The sequence below is a fragment of the Manihot esculenta genome, chromosome 12 (genome assembly GCF_001659605.2).
Source record: "Manihot esculenta cultivar AM560-2 chromosome 12, M.esculenta_v8, whole genome shotgun sequence".
NCBI lineage: Eukaryota > Viridiplantae > Streptophyta > Magnoliopsida > Malpighiales > Euphorbiaceae > Manihot > Manihot esculenta.
The window spans coordinates 17,671,626-17,689,711 of record NC_035172.2 but is presented as its reverse complement, the minus strand read 5'-3'; positions in this window follow the sequence as shown (position 1 = coordinate 17,689,711).

Sequence of the window (18,086 nt, the reverse complement as noted above, 5' to 3'; positions counted from 1 at the left end):
CATATTCGTAAATTCTAATGCAAAACAACCTGATACATATACATGGCATTCGTGATGCATGAGCATGCTTAAAACATTCGATTTCTTTAAAATAATAGATTAGTTCAGTTCTACTCACCTCTAGCTGATGCTCGCCTAACACTGACGCAGTTATTTCACTACAGACCTCTACAGTCTCCCAGGTCCGATCCTACACAGATTGACTCAAATGAGGGACTAAACATAACTATTACAAGACTCTAATCAACTCCCCCAAAATCCCCTAAAACATACCAAAACATGCATACAAAGCAAGCAAAAGAAGGCTGGGCAGGGAACTTTCGGCGGCAAGTTCGGCGGCCGAAGTTCCCTCACAGATCCGAAAGTCAGGGACTTTCGAAGGCAGGTTCGGCGGCCTAAACTCCACACAGATCCGAAAGTTGAAACCTTCGAAGGCGGGTTAGACGGCCAAAAGGTTGCCTCCACAAGCAGGTTCGGCGGCCAAACCTTGCTTCGACGGTCGAACCTGGGTTCTCCAGCAAGACAGAACTCGATTCTGCCCTATGCACACAGCCACCAAACACTCCGATCCTCACACCCAATTACTCAAAAACATTCATACTCACTCAACATGCATAAGGGACATAAAAACTAGCTTAATCCCCATCAAGCAACAACAAAAACAACACAAGAGAAAACATTCATTAACAACCTAACTCAAAACCTAAACTTTAGATTTGACCATGTCAAGCATTAACAACCCTTAACCCCTTCTTAAAACTTATTTAAAACATAGAGAAAGTAAAGATCTAGGCTTACCTATTGGAGATCTAAAGGTGACAGCAAACCCCAACTTAGAGATGAGGTAAAACGGCCTTCAGAGGTCTCCAAGGCTTAAAACTTTAGATTTGAACTCAGAACTTCAAAAATAAGAGAAAACTCAGGAATTTTTTGAGGAGATTGGAGGAAAAACAACAAGAGCAACAAAGGGAGGGCAAAGACTCACCTTTGCCCGAAAATAGAGAGAAAGCTCTCACATTTTCGGGCTGAAAGCCTCTTATAGCTGGCTGGATAACCACCTTCGGCAACCGAACAGGAACCACCTTCGGCGGCCTGGATGAACCTCCCTTCGGCGGCCGAACCTGGGTTTTCCTTCAACACTCTTCTCTTTCTTTTTAACACAAAACTCTAAAAGAAAAAGTTTCAAATTCATTTTATGAAAACCTTATTTTACCCTTCTAAGAGATTCCAATTTCGAGATTCCGGATTCCAATGGGAATTCCGTCGGAAGACTGGAATTCCGACGCTAGAGCTTAGCCGGGTATTACAGCTGTAGTATGTCGTCATAGAGAGATTTTCTTGGAAGATCGATGCTATTCTTTGCTTAATTTGATAAATCATCTTTTTGTTGCTCTCTCCATATCGTTCTCCTAATTCGAACCAGAGTTCTTGAGCGTTGATGGCATAAAGAAAACTTCCGACCAGATCCTTTGAAATAGAATTGAGAATCCATGACTTTACCATGTAATCACATTGTCTCCACATTGTCTCCACATCTCGTAATCTATTAATGCTGACACGTAAATTCAATTTGATATGACCTTAATATATAATAAATTGAATTATGTGTAATAAACAATTTTATTTAATCTTAATTAATGTAAAATATAATTTACCCTTGTATATTTATTTTTCTTAATTAAATTGATTTCACATTTAACAGACATATTTTAAATTGATCACAAGTGATTATCACATTACTTAAAAACATTATTTAAACAATAAAAATAAGTAATAAATGATACCATTTTTTACCTAATAGATTATATGTTAAATTTTTTTAGAGAAATTAAATGTTAAAAAAGAAGTTTTATTTTTTAATTATTTGTTATTCCTTCAAAATAATAACACAATTTCTTATTATTTGTTAAAAAGGAAGATGTAGTTAAAAGAAAATTAATAGAGAAAGTAGTGCATAAGTTGGAGGGAAATTTTAATTTTAAAATTTTAAAAATACATCTAAGGTTAATGTTAGATATTTATAGAAATAACTATAAATATTAATGTTAACTATAAGTTTGAAAAACTATCCAAAATAGTGTTGCTTGTGAAGGAGTTCGAATCTAGAGAATTCCTAAGACCAACTGAGAAGAAAAACCTTCTCAAACAACGATCGACATATCAGAACAACTGGCTTGTATTTCTAAAAGTTTCTCCAGGAGATTGAGAAGATAGATATATCATGTGAAAAGGGCTAAGAAGTTTCTCCAAAATGTTAGCATAACTTGAATTCAATTAGAAAGGGAGGTACTTGTTAGAAATATGCCCTACAGCCAATCTGTTGGTTGTAATTGGATATTATTATTCGTGTATTTTAAGTATTTAAATATAAAGGCAATTATTTATTTTTAATGTTAATTTAATTGAATCTCGAATAAAGATAAAGTCATGAGACTATATTACTATGTAATGGAAATTATAATATAGTTATAATTATGAGATTTCTATTGCATTTAAGTAACGTCTCCAAATGTTTCTGATCGATATTCTTATCATGATTGGACAATGATTACAACTGTTGATACTGGTACATATTATGTTCTTTCTTTTTAGAGGAAGAAATTAATCTCATAGGTTGAGATATGTGAGATATCTGGAACTAATATGTTTGTGCTTATTTTGTGAATGAGTACATTGAACTGATCCACCTAAGAAATCTATATGAAAAATAACTTGTGTCTATGGAATACTCAAGAGATGGTTGTGTAAGTGATCCTCTAACTTGAAATTAATAAATAATCTTATATAGAGATTTTTATATTTTGATTCATCATACACTTGGTTCATGAGTAACAAATGGGGATGAGTTGGATAGATTAGGAACTGTATAAATGTATTTATGTGATTGTAAATCAATCAGTTGTTGGAAAGAATCCTCTGTCATGGTTGTAAATCAGTCAGTGATCAAATCTTACCATGTTTAGCATAGCACGATTCTAGGACATAATTGAGGGCTCAATCAAAGGTCTAATTGTTCATATCATGTACTATATAAACTCTGTAACTTACTACACAAGAGGTAAGAAAATAAAAACAGTTTTCTTCCTATAATCTCAAGATGGTATCAGAGCAGGTTTCGGTCTAAAAATATAGCCATCCTGCAATAATCCTTTACCAGATACCCTTCCCAACTTCTTTCTCTCACCGAAACAACAATGGCCGACCTCCCCAGTCCGGTTGACCAATCCCAGACAATAATTGATCCAATAGCAGACCTGTCACAAAAACTATTCCAGTTAATTCAGAATAGCCAAGATGGAAATCTGAAATGAGTGAACCAATTCACTCTTAATTCAGCACAGCCACCGTCCGACATAAAATTGAATGATTCCAATTATGTTGTATGGGCAAAGATGATGGAGATGTTTATCACGGCACTACAAGGAGCCGCGAAAGGAGGAGGCACGGGTGTCCCTTATGATCGGAAAGGAGGTATTTTAGGGTTAGAAAGGAGGGCAAATGACCTTTCTACCCCTGTCTCTTTAAATAAATCTAAATGTGCCTCTGCTTGTTTTAATTCTAACAAGGTACAAAATACTAGTGGGTGGATATTTGATTCAGGAGCCACAGACACTATGACTAATGATTCTTCAGATTTTGTTCTGTCAGCCCCACCCTCAAAATCCAATATTCTAAACGCTACCGGTGGCTCTTTCCCGGTCATCGGTGGTGGTACCGTTTTTATAACCCCCACTTTAAATGTCTCCAACAGCCTCTATGTACCTTCCTTATCTTGCAAATTACTCTCTGTCAGTCAGATCACCAAACAGTTAAATTGCAGAGTACTCATGTATCCTCATTTTTGTGTTTTGCAGGATATTCATACGGGCACGGTACTGGGCCATGGTACTGAGAAAGATGGACTGTACTATGTGGAGGAGATCTCAAGTACTGGGTCAGCTCATTTAGCTCAAGGGTCCTCAACCCGACAGTTATGGCTCTGGCATCGGCGCTACGGCCATCCCTCAAGTGATTATCTTCGTACTTTGTTTCCTGAGTTTAAATCCATTGACATTCCAGTTTGTTCTTCATGTGTGCTTGCTAAGAGTCATAAGAGTACTTATCATATATCCACAAATAAATCTGATACTCCCTTCTCAATAATACACTCTGATGTATGGGGGCCTGCCCCGGAAACTGTCTCCCCTGATTATAGATACTTTGTGACTTTTATTGATGATTGCACTCGTGTTACTTGGGTTTACCTGTTAAGACAAAAAAGTGAAGTGGCTGAGAAATTCTGTGATTTTTTCCGCATGATTAAAACCCAATTTCACAAGACCATTCAAGTCCTCCGATCTGACAATGGGGGGGAATTTGTCAATAACCATCTCCAAACCTTTTTCCGGGATAATGGGATCCTTCACCAAACTACTTGTCCTTATACACCACAGCAAAATGGGGTTGCTGAAAGGAAAAATCGACATATCCTTGAGACTGCCCGAGCCCTATTGTTTGAAGCCCAAGTTCCTCCTAAGTTTTGGTCTGAAGCAGTTGCCACATCCATTTACCTCATTAATCGACTTCCGTCTCGCGTCCTTAATTTCCAATCTCCCTTGCATACCTTGTCCTCTCATCACACCATCCCTTCCTTTCTCAACCTTCCACCTAAAATCTTTGGCTGTACAGTTTATGTTCACATTCCTAAAACACACCGCACTAAACTTGATCCATGTGCTCTTAAGTGTGTTTTCTTTGGTTATGGTGTCCATAAAAAGGGCTATCGGTGTTTTGACCCAATCTCTAAATGGCTCTTCACTACCATGGACTGCACTTTTCTGGAAGAGGAATATTTTTTTCCCTCGCCAACTAGCAGTGAGGGGGAGACAATGGCACAATCACCACCACTGCCAAATTGGCTTAGTCAGGAGGGGCCAGAACTTGATCATTCTTCTCTTCCTGAGTCTACACCAGAACTGGGAGACACTGACCATCTAGTACAGTCCTCGGTCTCAACGTCACAACCAGAACCTGACACCGTAGAATATCCTGAGGAACACACAACTGAGGTATGTGAATCTGAACTTTCCCCTGGTTCTAATAACCTTACTACTGAACCCATTTCCCTTGAGGTTTCTGAAACAGGCCAATATGTCCTATCCCCTCGGAATAATAGAGGAATTTCACCCAGGAGATATGATCCAGAATTCGAGGCAGCCAGGTCCAGATACCCTGTGGCAAATGTTACCAGAGGAGAAAGACTATCACCTCAGTTGGTCAACCTACAGAAAAACATTTGCTCAGAATGGATACCAAAGGATGCCACAGAGGCCCAGAAGGACAAAAGATGGGTTGAGGCGATAGAGACCGAGATGGATGCCCTGGAGAAAAACAAGACTTGGGAAAAATGCTGGCTACCCAAGGGAAAACGACCAGTGGGATGCAAATGGGTGTTTACCATAAAGTATAAGTCAGACGGAACGGTGGACAGATATAAAGCTAGACTTGTAGGAAAAGGATATACTCAGACTTATGGAGTTGACTATTCTGAAACATTCTCTCCAGTAGCAAAAATTGATACAATACGGGTCCTATTCTCTCTAGCTGCAAACCTAGACTGGCCACTTCACCAATTTGATGTGAAAAATGCTTTCTTACATGGTGATCTGGAGGAGGAAGTATACATGGATGCTCCACCAGGGTTCATGAGTGGATATAGAAGGGGAGAAGTGTGTCGATTGAGGCGAGCCTTGTATGGGTTGAAACAGTCACCCAGAGCATGGTTTGGGAGATTTACTCAAGCAATGAAGAAAAATGGATATCGACAGAGTAACTCCGATCACACTCTATTCTTGAAGAGGCAAGGAAGGAAGATCACGTGTTTGATTATATACGTGGATGACATGATTATAACTGGAGATGATGTGGACGAAATCAAACAACTGAGGGACAACTTATTCCAAGAATTTGAGATGAAAGACCTGGGGATGCTAAAATATTTTCTTGGAATCGAAGTTCTCAGATCAAACCAGGGAATTCTAATATCACAGAGAAAGTACATTCTTGATTTGTTAACTGAAACAGGAATGATAGATTGCAAACCAGTCGATACTCCGGTAATGGTCAATCACGAGTTGAGCAAGGACTCAAAAGAAGGACCCACAGACAGGGGGAGGTACCAGAGACTGGTAGGAAAACTGATTTATTTATCACACACCAGACCAGACGTGGCATATGCTGTGAGTTTGGTAAGTCAGTTCATGCATGATCCAAAACAAGACCATATGGAGGCAGCATTAAGAATCGTTCGATATTTGAAAGGAACAGCTGGGATGGGCATGTTGTTCAAAAAGAATGGTCATTTCAGTATCAGTGGATATACGGACGCAAGTTGGGCAGGAGATCTCTCTGACAGACGATCTACTTCAGGATACTTTACCTTTGTCGGAGGAAATTTGGTAACGTGGAAAAGTAAGAAACAGAAGGTGGTGGCACTGTCAAGTGCTGAAGCAGAATTCAGGGGAATAGCAAAAGGACTGGCATAACTCCTATGGATCAGAAAGTTGATGTTTGAGCTTGGATTCCCATCAAAGGATGCAGCTGAACTCCGTTGTGACAACAAGGCGGCAATAAGCATTTCTGAAAATCCAGTTCAGCATGATCGAACAAAACATGTTGAAATAGACCGACATTTCATCAAAGAAAAGTTGGACAATGGTCTGATATCTTTACCATTTGTTCGATCAGAGGATCAATGGGCGGACATCCTAACCAAAGCAGTAGCTGGACGAATATTCCATGAGGTTTTGGGCAAGTTGGGTATGCTAGATCCACATGAACCAACTTGAGGGGGAGTGTTGGAAAGAATCATCTGCCATGATTGTAAATCAATCAGTTGTTGGAAAGAATCCTCTGCCATGATTGTAAATCAATCAGTGATCCTCTGTCATGATTGTAAATCAGTCAGTGATCAAATATTACCATATTTAGCATAGCACGATTCTAGGACATAATTGAGGGCTCAATCAAAGGTCTAATTGTTCATATCATGTACTATATAAACTCTGTAACTTACTACACAAGAGATAAGAAAATAAAAACAGTTTTCTTCCTATAATCTCAAGATGTTTAACAAGCCAACTCACAAGAAGTCTTGATAAACTTAATACTATTGAATTTTAAACTTGACTCGTCTAATTTAAACTCGTTTTTTATTAAGCCAATGATTAAATAATTTGTGATTAACTTTGATTCATTTCAACTCTAAAAATTAACATATTTTAGGTGTGCAAAGTTATACATATACATATAAACATGACATGTAAAATATTTTAATTTAATTTACATATTATATAACTTTAACTTATTCAAAAAGACATAAATTGAATAAAACTACCACCTGAGAATAGAAATCTATCCTTTCTACTGTCACCAAAATAGTCAAATTAAAGAGACAAGTAAAGAAAAGTCGTCTAAATGCTGAGAGAGGATAGTTAGCTATGTAATTATGAAGGGAAGTAATGTTGTGTAATCAACAAAAGTTATTTTACATAACAAAATATTTAAAAAAGAAATTCCACAGAAGGTTATGCTGATCTCATATTTTCTTGAACTTCTTGGACTTCTTATCCTTGATGCCTAAATATTTTTCAATTCCTTCTTCACCATCTCCTTCGCCCTTCCTCTTCTTGCCACCAGATTCTTTAATTTTCTACAAACAGAAGTGCAACGATTGATCAAGCTAATTGAATAAATAATAACAGCAAAAAAGTAGATAATCTATCAGAAAATTAACATTCGTCTCTGGAGAGGACTTTCGGCCGCCGAACCTGCCGCTAAAAGTGCCCTGTCCAGCCTTCTTTTGCTTGTTTCCCTTGATTATTTTAGGATGTTTTAGGGGGTTTTGGGAGTTTTATAAAGATGTTCTTGAGTTAGTTTGGTCCCTCATTTGAGTCCACCTGTGTAGGAACGGACCAGAGGAACCGAAGAGATCAGCAGTGAGCACTGCTTCAGAGTCAGTCTAGAGTTAGCCAGAGGTGAGTGGAACTAAACTTAATCTTTCTAATTGAGAAATCAAATGCTTTTAGCATGTTTCATGCACCATGGTTATGCTATAGGTTGATTGCATTAGAATTCACGAATATGTTGCATTGCATTCTATGTTGTTGATGTAGATGGATAGTGGATGATCCATTAGTCCCTGAGGAAGACCAGGTGCCCATTCTATGCCCTGGCACGGTATATGAGAAAGTCCAAGAGCCCATTCTACGCCCTGGCACGGTATAGTGTAAGTGTTGGGACTATTGGTAACACGTTCATCCTTAATGTGAATTGTTTGTGATGTGATGCATTCCATTTGAGCATGTTTATTAACATGTTTTACTGTTCTACTCACTGGGCTATAGTAGCTCACCCCACTCCCTTAACCCCAGTCTTGTAGGCTTAGAGTACAGCAGGAGTCCAGCAGGGTATAGGAAGAGTAAAGAGTTGTGTAATAGCTTAGTGTGGACATATAATATTGTAAAAGAGATGTTTTAGTATTGTACATAGTATAGTATTGTGCTTGACCCATATGTTTTGTAAATCCCTGTTTGTATACATGTTCTATTAATGTTTTATTGTTGAGTATGAAATACCAGGCTTAACATATATTGTGTGGACCCAACTAGGACATTGAGAGCTCTAGTAAGGGGTCTGTGCGCTGAGTTTAGAGATAGTGCATGAACTGGTTGAGCCTTGGTACAGAGCAGAGTTTTACAGTTTTTGCAGAAATGTATGATCATGTATGGGATTTTTACAGGTTTACAGAGAGGATAGCAGGCTTGCTACGGGTCTCGGCAGCCTTAAGCCGACCTGGATCCTAGCGCCGGTATAGCGGTCCCATTTTCGGGTCGTTACAATGGTTTTCTTAGCAATAAATCTGTAGAGTTGGATGAAATGTCATCTTCCATATCCAAGATAAAGAAGTCTGCTGGAAAAATTAATTTCTCCACTTGGACCAAAACATCCTCCAACACGCCTTTAAGATAAACTATTGATCTATCAGTGAGTTAGAGTATGATTCCTATTTGTTTCAAAAGACCTGCATCCAAAGACAAATAAACTGACAGAGGCATAACATTTATAAAAGCTCCTAAATCACACATTGCCTTCTTGACTTCAAGGTTTCCAACTTTACATGATATTGCAAACATGCCTTTATCTTTATATTTTTGTGCAATTTTTTTTGGAGTACAACTGATACATTCTCCCCTACTTTAATCTTTTTGTACCCATAAAATTTTCTTTTATTAGTGCAAAGGTCTTTTAGAAATTTCGCATACCTCAGTATTTGCTTTATGGTTTCAATAAGGGGTATGTTCACTTGGACTTTGCGAAAGATCTATTTTTTCTTCCTTTTCCCTCTTTGTTTGTGCAAGTCTTTTGGGAAAAGGTGGACGTATTACCTACATTGGGGATGGTTCTTCCTCAGATTTCTAAGGTTGTTTCTCTTTTAGAATTTCTATTTCTGCTTCTGCCTTCTGGCCTGCCGTACTACCTTGGGCTTCTTCGGGCTGGCAGATTTCAACTCCTTCCCACTTCGCAGCGTAATTGCACTTGCATTCTATTTTGGATTTAGTACGGTTTGGGAGGGCAGTTTCCCTTGAGATTCCAGCTTGCTTACTGATATAGCAAGTTGGCTCATTTGATTCTCCAAATTCTGCATACTCGATTTCATTTCCCGTTGAAAAGCAAGAGTGCTGTTAGTAAGGGATTGAATTATGTCTTCTAGAGACATACCTAATTTTGCAGCTTGATAGTTGGTTCTTGGCTGGTACTTCTGGTGTCTATTGCCATAGCTAAGGTTTGGATGATCTCTCCATCCCGGATTGTAAGTGCTTGAAAATGAGTCATACTTCCTTTGTTGTCCATTGAATCCTCCAATGGCATTTACCTGTTGCACTCCTTCCTGAAGGATATGACACAAATCTATGGGATGATCGGCTTGTTTGCAAATACCACAAGTTTGTGCATTATTCACTACAACCAATAGTTGAATTGCAGCTGTTAATTGTGAGATTTTAGAATCTAAAGATGCAATACTTACTTCATTGGCATTTCTTCTTGGCCATATTGTCTAGAATTGGCAGCCATTTTTGAGATTAAGGTTTTACCTTCTTTAGGTTCTATTTTTGAAATGGCACCTCGACTAGCAGTATCAATCATCCTTCGTTCTAATGGCAAAAGTCCTTCGAGGTGAAGCTGTTTTGCAGTGATTCTATGTTTTGGACAACTAGCAATTAATTTCTTATATCATTCCCAATATTCATATAAAGTTTCATCCTTTCTTTGTTTAATTCCACTTATTTCCTTTCTTATTGATGATGCTTTGGTCGCTGAAAAAAATCTTTCTAAGAATAAGTCTCTAACTTGTGCCCAAGTGGTGATTGAACCTAGGAGAAAATAGTAGAGCCAATCCTTAGCGGATTGAATTAAGGTGAAAGGAAAAGTTATCAACCTTATTTGTTCGTCAGTTATACCTTGTGGTCTCATACTTGAACAAACCATATAAAACTCCTTTAGATGACAATGGAGGTCTTCATTCTCCAAACCTTGAAATTTCGGTAATATATGAATCATACCTGTTCGCAATTCCAACGGTGCATTCAGTACTGGGTATGTGATGCAAAGGGGTTGCTCTTCAGCAGCAGTAGCTACAGCCATATTGTCTCTTTGGTTTGTGTCAATTGGAGGCCCGGTTTGTGTTGAAGATGAGGTCTCTTCGGTGCACAAAGGTGATCGGGCAGATGGTTGAGAGGCTCTCGAATTGGCCTGTTTTTACAACTTGGTTGCTTTTCTCAACCTTTTTGCAGTCTTCTCGATTTCTGGATCAAACTGGATTCTGCTATTTTCAGATTTGGTCATAAAAACAAAAACAAATTGATGATCTGAGATCCAAAAAATAGGGTTTTACAGAGGTTCTGTAATAATGGAATCCCTTAGAGGAGGGCAATCCTCCTTTTATCTGTTTTCATTGTCCGTTAGTGACGTACAACGGCCTGGTTCCCATTGGGCCACTTGTCTCTGCCATACTGATACGATCGTATGAGAATATCGGGTATCTGTCTCATGCGTAATGGCCTCTGATTTCCCTTGCGCGTAGGGTAGGGTCCGCAGGGCAGATGGAGGGGTCATCTTTCTGGTTTCGGGCTGGGCCGGAAGATAGGAATAAAACTGAGCCCAGAAGGGATCGGCCTGAGAAGCAGTGAAGGCTGGGCTGGGCCGGTCTGGTTGAAAAATTCAGAGGGGCCCGGTATCAAGGCCCGAATGGGCTGGACCTATTTTGTACAGAAGACGTGTGGGCCTCCGGATGCCGAGTCATGGTCGTGGGCTTGGCCCTTGACCGGGGTGGAGAAATCCAGCGGTCATCACAAATTGTTAAAGATCCCCGACAACGGTGCCAAAATTTGACGGGTATCGAATTCATCAATTTAAAATTTACTTTCCTTTTCTTGCTTGATAAGAACTTGTAGATAAGGTAAGTGAGTATCGATCCTACAGAGACCTTAATTCTGTTTAATTGAGATAACCAATTGGAATATAAGAGTGGTTTAATATAAAAATAACCAATTGGAATAGAAGAGTGGTTTAATACAAAAAATGAGAAGAAGATAGTTTTTTTATGAAAGTGGTTTTGCCTTGGACAAGCCAATAAAAATAAAATTAAAAGAAAAGATAAATAATGCAATTGAAAATTGAGAAACGAATAATTAATTGAAAATTTCAGCTAAAGGTAATCAAATTGAGGTGTTTTGCAGTTGATTCTTGATTAGAAAAATAATTCATATTATTATCTATTGTTTGGTTATAGTGGTCAAACACGCGAATCCCATCAATTCTTCCTTATGAATAAATTAATCCGCTTTGTGCTTAAATTAATTCCTAATTAACTAACAACTCCAACACGCATGTAGATATAATTAGTCAGCTGCATTAAGAGAGAAGAGCCCAAACTTGATCAATAAAAATACGCGATTTATTTAAATCAAATCTACCAATTTCTTAATATAAACTAATATGTTAATGGCTACTTGTTATTAATCCAATCAAACAATTACGGATTTAATTAAATTAATTAACTATATGTTATTTTCCTAACAGATTCAATAGGCCTCTTGAAATCTCAAGAAAACAACAATGGATGTGGTGTTCATCGATATCAGAAATTAACAGAAAATAGAAATAAGATGAAGAGAATTGAAGTGCATAACCTCACAACTTGAATAAAACATCAATTTAATTTAATCTTCAATTGAAAATAATTGTTTAGCCTCTAAAGATCATAATAAAATTGCAACAACTAAGGAAAAGCAGAAGAAAAGAAGAAGAAAAAGAAGAGAAGAAGATGGGGACGGCAGCAAGAGAGGAAAGGAGGGAGAGAGGTAAAAAATATGATGATCTAGGTTTAATTCTAGGAGCCTTTATATAGGCACAAAAAGATAAAACTTAATAGTTTAAAATAAACTCTACTACTCTTATCTTATGTCTATCTTAATCTGATTGAGTTTGATTCAACTTGATCAACTTGAAGCTGATCTTATCTTTGCTTAGGTGGCAAAATCTGCTGAGGTGACACTTTTTGAAGCTCCCCATTGCCTTGGCCTACAGGTTTGGTCAAGGTTGTAACCTCCCAGTCCAAAAATCCTTTAATTCAGCCTCTTTTCGTTCCTTTTCTCAACTTCTGCTAAAAAATCTATCCAAAATTAAATTCCAAGTAAAATTAAATATTTATATCAAAATTATAGCAAAATCATGGAATTAAATGAGACAAAAATTGTGAATTTTGCAACTCATCAACCCTCTTCCCTTAAACGCTGGAAAAATAAGTTTTTTTATTTTTTTTTTATCTTGCGTCACAAGGTATCTGGGGTTTCGGAAGGCTTTGAACTAATTGGAACCTTCATGTGGAACTTAGGAAGGATGGAATCCAGCGACGACGGGATGATGAAGAGACTCTGGAGACATCAACATGGCGGTGAGGAACGCTTTTATCCTAGCAGAGCCATTTCTAGGTGGAACAAGTTCAGACTCCTCACCTGCCCACTCTTCAAAACCCTTGGGAAAGCACTTCCCAAGCTAGCAAGCAGGGTATTTTTCTTTCTAACTACATTTGCCTTTAAAATTGCCTTACTTACTCACCTTTTTCTATGTAAAGTTATGGCTAGCAAAGGGAAGAACAAGTTCATCGAAGCGGCACAGCTGCTCGTAAGGACAAAGCTACTGTTGGAACAACCGCCCTACCTCCTAAATGGGCTCGCCAAGCAAAGGAGATTATCATGCATCCTCCTCCCCCTCCTCCACTTACAGCCGAGGAAACAACCCCCACTTATCCCGAATCTTCTTCTAGGAGATCATCTGCCATTGGCGCTGACTCAGACGACCTCTCTTCTTGAGAAAACTTGTCTATTAGTCCTCATCGCAAAGAACACCTTGAGGGCTAGGGACCATCACTGGCTGAATGACATTGAGACAGATGACCTCTATGACAACATCATTCACTCCATGATGGAGAGTGTCCTCTATGCTTATATGGCCAAGGAGCAGAATAAGGCTCTAAGGCGGGAGTTTGGAGCATAGGAGATTGATAGAAATCTTCTGCAAGAGGATTGCTCAAGGCTGAAAGTTCGGGTTGAAGAGGTGGAGAACATGATGAAAGAGACCTTGGAGTCCATGGACAAGCTCCAGGTAGACCTAGATGAAGCCAACGCTACAATGCTTAACCTTGAGATTCGGGCCACAACTGCCAAGGATCAAGTGGCTATCCTAAAGCGGCAACTCCAAGAGTTGCAATCTCATGCTGAGGAGAATGGGGCCACCTACAATAGAATTACTAATCTAGAGGCTAAAATTTAGGAGACAGTTACTTGAGGAGGAGAGATGTTCATCGAAGGATAAGACTCATTGTAACGACCCGAAAATCGGACCGCTACCGGCATTAGGATCCAGGTCGACTTAAGGCCGCCGGGACCCGTAGCAAGCCTAACATGCATTCTATTAATCTGTTTAATCCCATACATGATCGACAATATACATAAAAATTAAAACTTTTCTTTCATTCATTTTCTCATGTACCAACCTCCACCTGTGCATGCACTAAACATACGCATAACCATAACATTGACCCCTCTGTGGGATCTCATCAAAGCCCCAATGGGCGACATAACATACGTTGAGTTGGTTCATATATACATCATAAAACATCGGAGATCATGTAATAAAAAGGGATAACAATACCCATAGAGTCAAGCACAACTTCTAATCCTCAATATCATTATACATAACATGACTATTCAACTTTACATCATCTTACAATTTATCATGTCCGCTTCCTATCTATTACAAATACATGACTTTACTCTCCTTGACTTCTCTGTCTAGCCCGTACCTGCAAACCTAGGGGTTAAGGGAGAGGGGTGAGATACAAGAGCCCAGTGAGCAGAATAATGAAAAACAACATTTAAAATCTCATGCCATCATGTAATGCAACACATCACAACAAATCGCATCTCGGATGGTATTGTCACCAATAGTCCTCTACATTCCAAAGTGCCGGGACGTAGAATGGGTCAACCGGTCTTTCTCTTAACATAACATAACATAACATAGCATTCCAATGTGCCAGGGACGTAGAATGGGTACAACCTGGACTTTCTCTTACATCGTGCCAGGGACGTAGAATGGGTACAACCTGGACTTCCATACCGTATCATGCCGTAACATCATCATATCATATGAGGACTAAAGGATCATCCAATAACCAATCCACATCAACATCATAAATGCAATGCAACATATTCGTGAAATTCTAATACAAACAACCTAATCCATCACATGGCATTCATGATGCATGAACATGCTCAAAACTTTATAATTTATTTACTTTCGATCGTAAAGGTTTATTCTACTCACCTCTTGGCTAGCTCTGACAATGACTGAAGCAGCTGACTCACTGCTGGGGTCCTCGGTTCCTCAGGTCCGAACCTACACAGGTGGACTCAAATGAGGGACCAAACAACTAGAACATAATTCTAAACTACTCCCCAAAAATCCCCTAGAACAACATGAAACAATCATAGAAAAACATACAAAAGAAGGCTGGACAGGACACTTTCGGTGGCAGGTTCGGCGGCCGAAAGTCCCTTCAGAGCCGAAAGTCAGGCAGGTTCGGCGGCACCTTCGGCGGCCGAAACTCCCAGATAGAGACGAAAGTCTCCTTTCGGGGGCAGGCTTCGGCAGCCGAAAGACTTGCCTCCCCAGCCATGTTCGGCGGCCGAAAGTCCTTCGGCTGCCGAACCTGGTTTCTGCCAAAGGGCAGAAACTTGGCTCCTCTTGCCTCCAATGCCTCCCAAACCTTATAAAAATGCATAATCCTATTCTACAACACACATACTCAAGCATACAAGCTCCTAGGGGCTTCAAACTATCTTAAACCCCATCTACAATACATCAAACAACACAAATCCAACATACATTGCCCATAAACCAACATAAACCCAAAAACTCATAAAACCCTACACATGCATTTCTACTTCAAGAATCAACTTAAAAATTGTTAAAAACATGTAGTGAACTCAAGATCGGCCCTTACCTCTTGTAGATCGAGAGGAAAATGACCCTAGCTCGGAGATGGGAGAGATTTGAGTTCTTGAACCTCAAAGCTCCAAAGCTTGCTTTAAACTCGAAAATCTTCAAAACAAGGTGAAAACTCATAAGAAAAACATGAAAACTCGAAGGGAGAAGCTCAAAACAGAGGAGGGGCGTTGGAGAACTCACCTTGGCCAAAAACGGGAAGAAAAGCTTGTCCGTTTCGGCCATGGGGTCCTTTTATAGGGCTGTCCTTACCACCTTTCGGCGGCCTAACGTGCCCCCACAACGCATGCAAGTTCGGCGGCCGAACATGAGGTTCGGCGGCCGAACCTTGGCTTATTCAAACAAGGCTTTCGGAGGCTAAAAGCGCTCCCAAAACCTCCCCATGTTCGGCGGCCGAACATGACTTTCGGCGGCCGAACCTGGCAAAGTCTCCAAAGCCCTCCACACTCAAAACTTGGATTTATTTCTCTTAAAAACCATAAAACACCTTAAAACATTTTATGAAAACATGGTTTTACCCCTTCTAGAGGTTTCCGACATCCGAGATTCCACCGGACGGTAGGAATCCCGATACCGGAGTCTAGTCGGGTATTACATTCTCCCCCCCTTAAGAACATTCGTCCCCGAATGTTCCTCAACTAGCACATAGCATGGCATACACATAACATACATATAAAAAACATGAACTCACAAGGAACTAACCTTAGAAAAGATAAGGGTATTACTGGAGTATAGACTCCCGTGTCTCCCAAGTGCATTCTTCCATATTGTGGTGGTTCCACAGGACTTTCACCATCGGGATTTCCTTGTTCCTTAGCTTCCTGATCTGGGTGTCTAGGATCCGTACTGGCTGCTCAACATAGGTGAGATCTTCTTGGATCTCCACATCAGGCTCACTAAGAACCTTGTCCGGATCTGACACGAACTTTCTCAACATGGAAACATGGAAAACCGGATGGATTCTTTCCATTGAAGCAGGTAAATCCAGCTTGTACGACACATTCCCAATCTTTTGCAAGACTTCAAAGGGTCCGATGTATCGTGGAGCCAGTTTACCTTTCTTTTCGAACCGAACCACTCCTTTCATTGGAGACACCTTGAGCAATACCAGATCCCCCTCCTGAAACTCTACTTGCCGTCTGCGGATGTTTGCATAACTCTTCTATCTGCTTGCAGCAGTCTTGATCCTTTCTCTGATTATGGGTACCACCCTGCTGGTAATCTCTACTAGCTCAGGCCCTGCCAAGGCCTTCTCTCCAACTTCCTCCCAGCAAACAGGTGACCTGCATTTCCTTCCATATAAAGCTTCATATGGAGCCATCCCGATGCTAGCATGATGGCTGTTATTGTAGGCAAACTCCACCAAAGGTAGATGCTGCCTCCAAGAACCGCCAAACTCCAGCACACACATTCTGAGCATATCCTCGATAGTCTGGATGGTCCTTTCGGACTGTCCGTCCGTCTGGGGGTAGAAGGCAGTACTGAAATCCAACCTGGTACCCATGGCATTCTGCAGACTCAGCCAAAACCTGGAGGTGAACTGGGGCCCTCTATCAGACACTATTGAAACAGGAACCCCATGCAGCCTGACAATCTCATCTACATACACCTGCGCCAACTTGTCCACAGAATAGCCACTCCTGACAGGGATGAAGTGAGCAGATTTGGTGAGTCTGTCCACAATCACCCATATGAAGTCCAATCTGTTGGACGTCGCCGGTAACCCCACTACGAAGTCCATAACTATATTCTCCCATTTCCACTCTGGAATAGGTAGCGGGTTAAGCATTCCAGTCGGCTTCTGATGTTCCAGCTTCACCCTCTGACACACTTCGCAGGCTGACACAAACTGTGCCACTTCTTTCTTCATCGCTGGCCACCAATAAACTTTCCTCAGATCTTGATACATCTTGGTGGCTCCGGGGTGAATGCTGTATCTTGCATTATGAGCCTCCCTCATAATGTCTCCTTTTAGCCCTATGTCATCTGGTACACAAAGTCTGCTCCCATAGCGGAGGATCCCCTTACTGTCAAATCTGAACTCACTGTCCTTGCCTGACTGAACAGTCCTGGCAGTCTTCACTAACTCTGGGTCCTCATGCTGTTTCTGAGCCACTTGCTCCAGAAACACAGGTGTCACTCTCATCTGGGCCACTAAAGCACCTGTACCAGACAACTCCAACTGTAGACCTTCATCAATGAGCTTGTAAAACTCCTTCAACACTGGTCTCCTCTCTGCCGTAATGTGGGATAGACTGCCTAGTGACTTCCGGCTTAGGGCATCTGCCACGACATTCGCCTTACTCGGATGATATTGAATCTTGCAATCATAGTCACTCAGCAGCTCTACCCACCTTCTCTGTCTCAAGTTCAAATCTCTTTGACTCAGGATGTACTGCAGGCTCTTATGATCTGTAAAGATTTCACATTTTACCCCATAGAGGTAGTGCCTCCACATCTTGAGTGCAAAGATTACT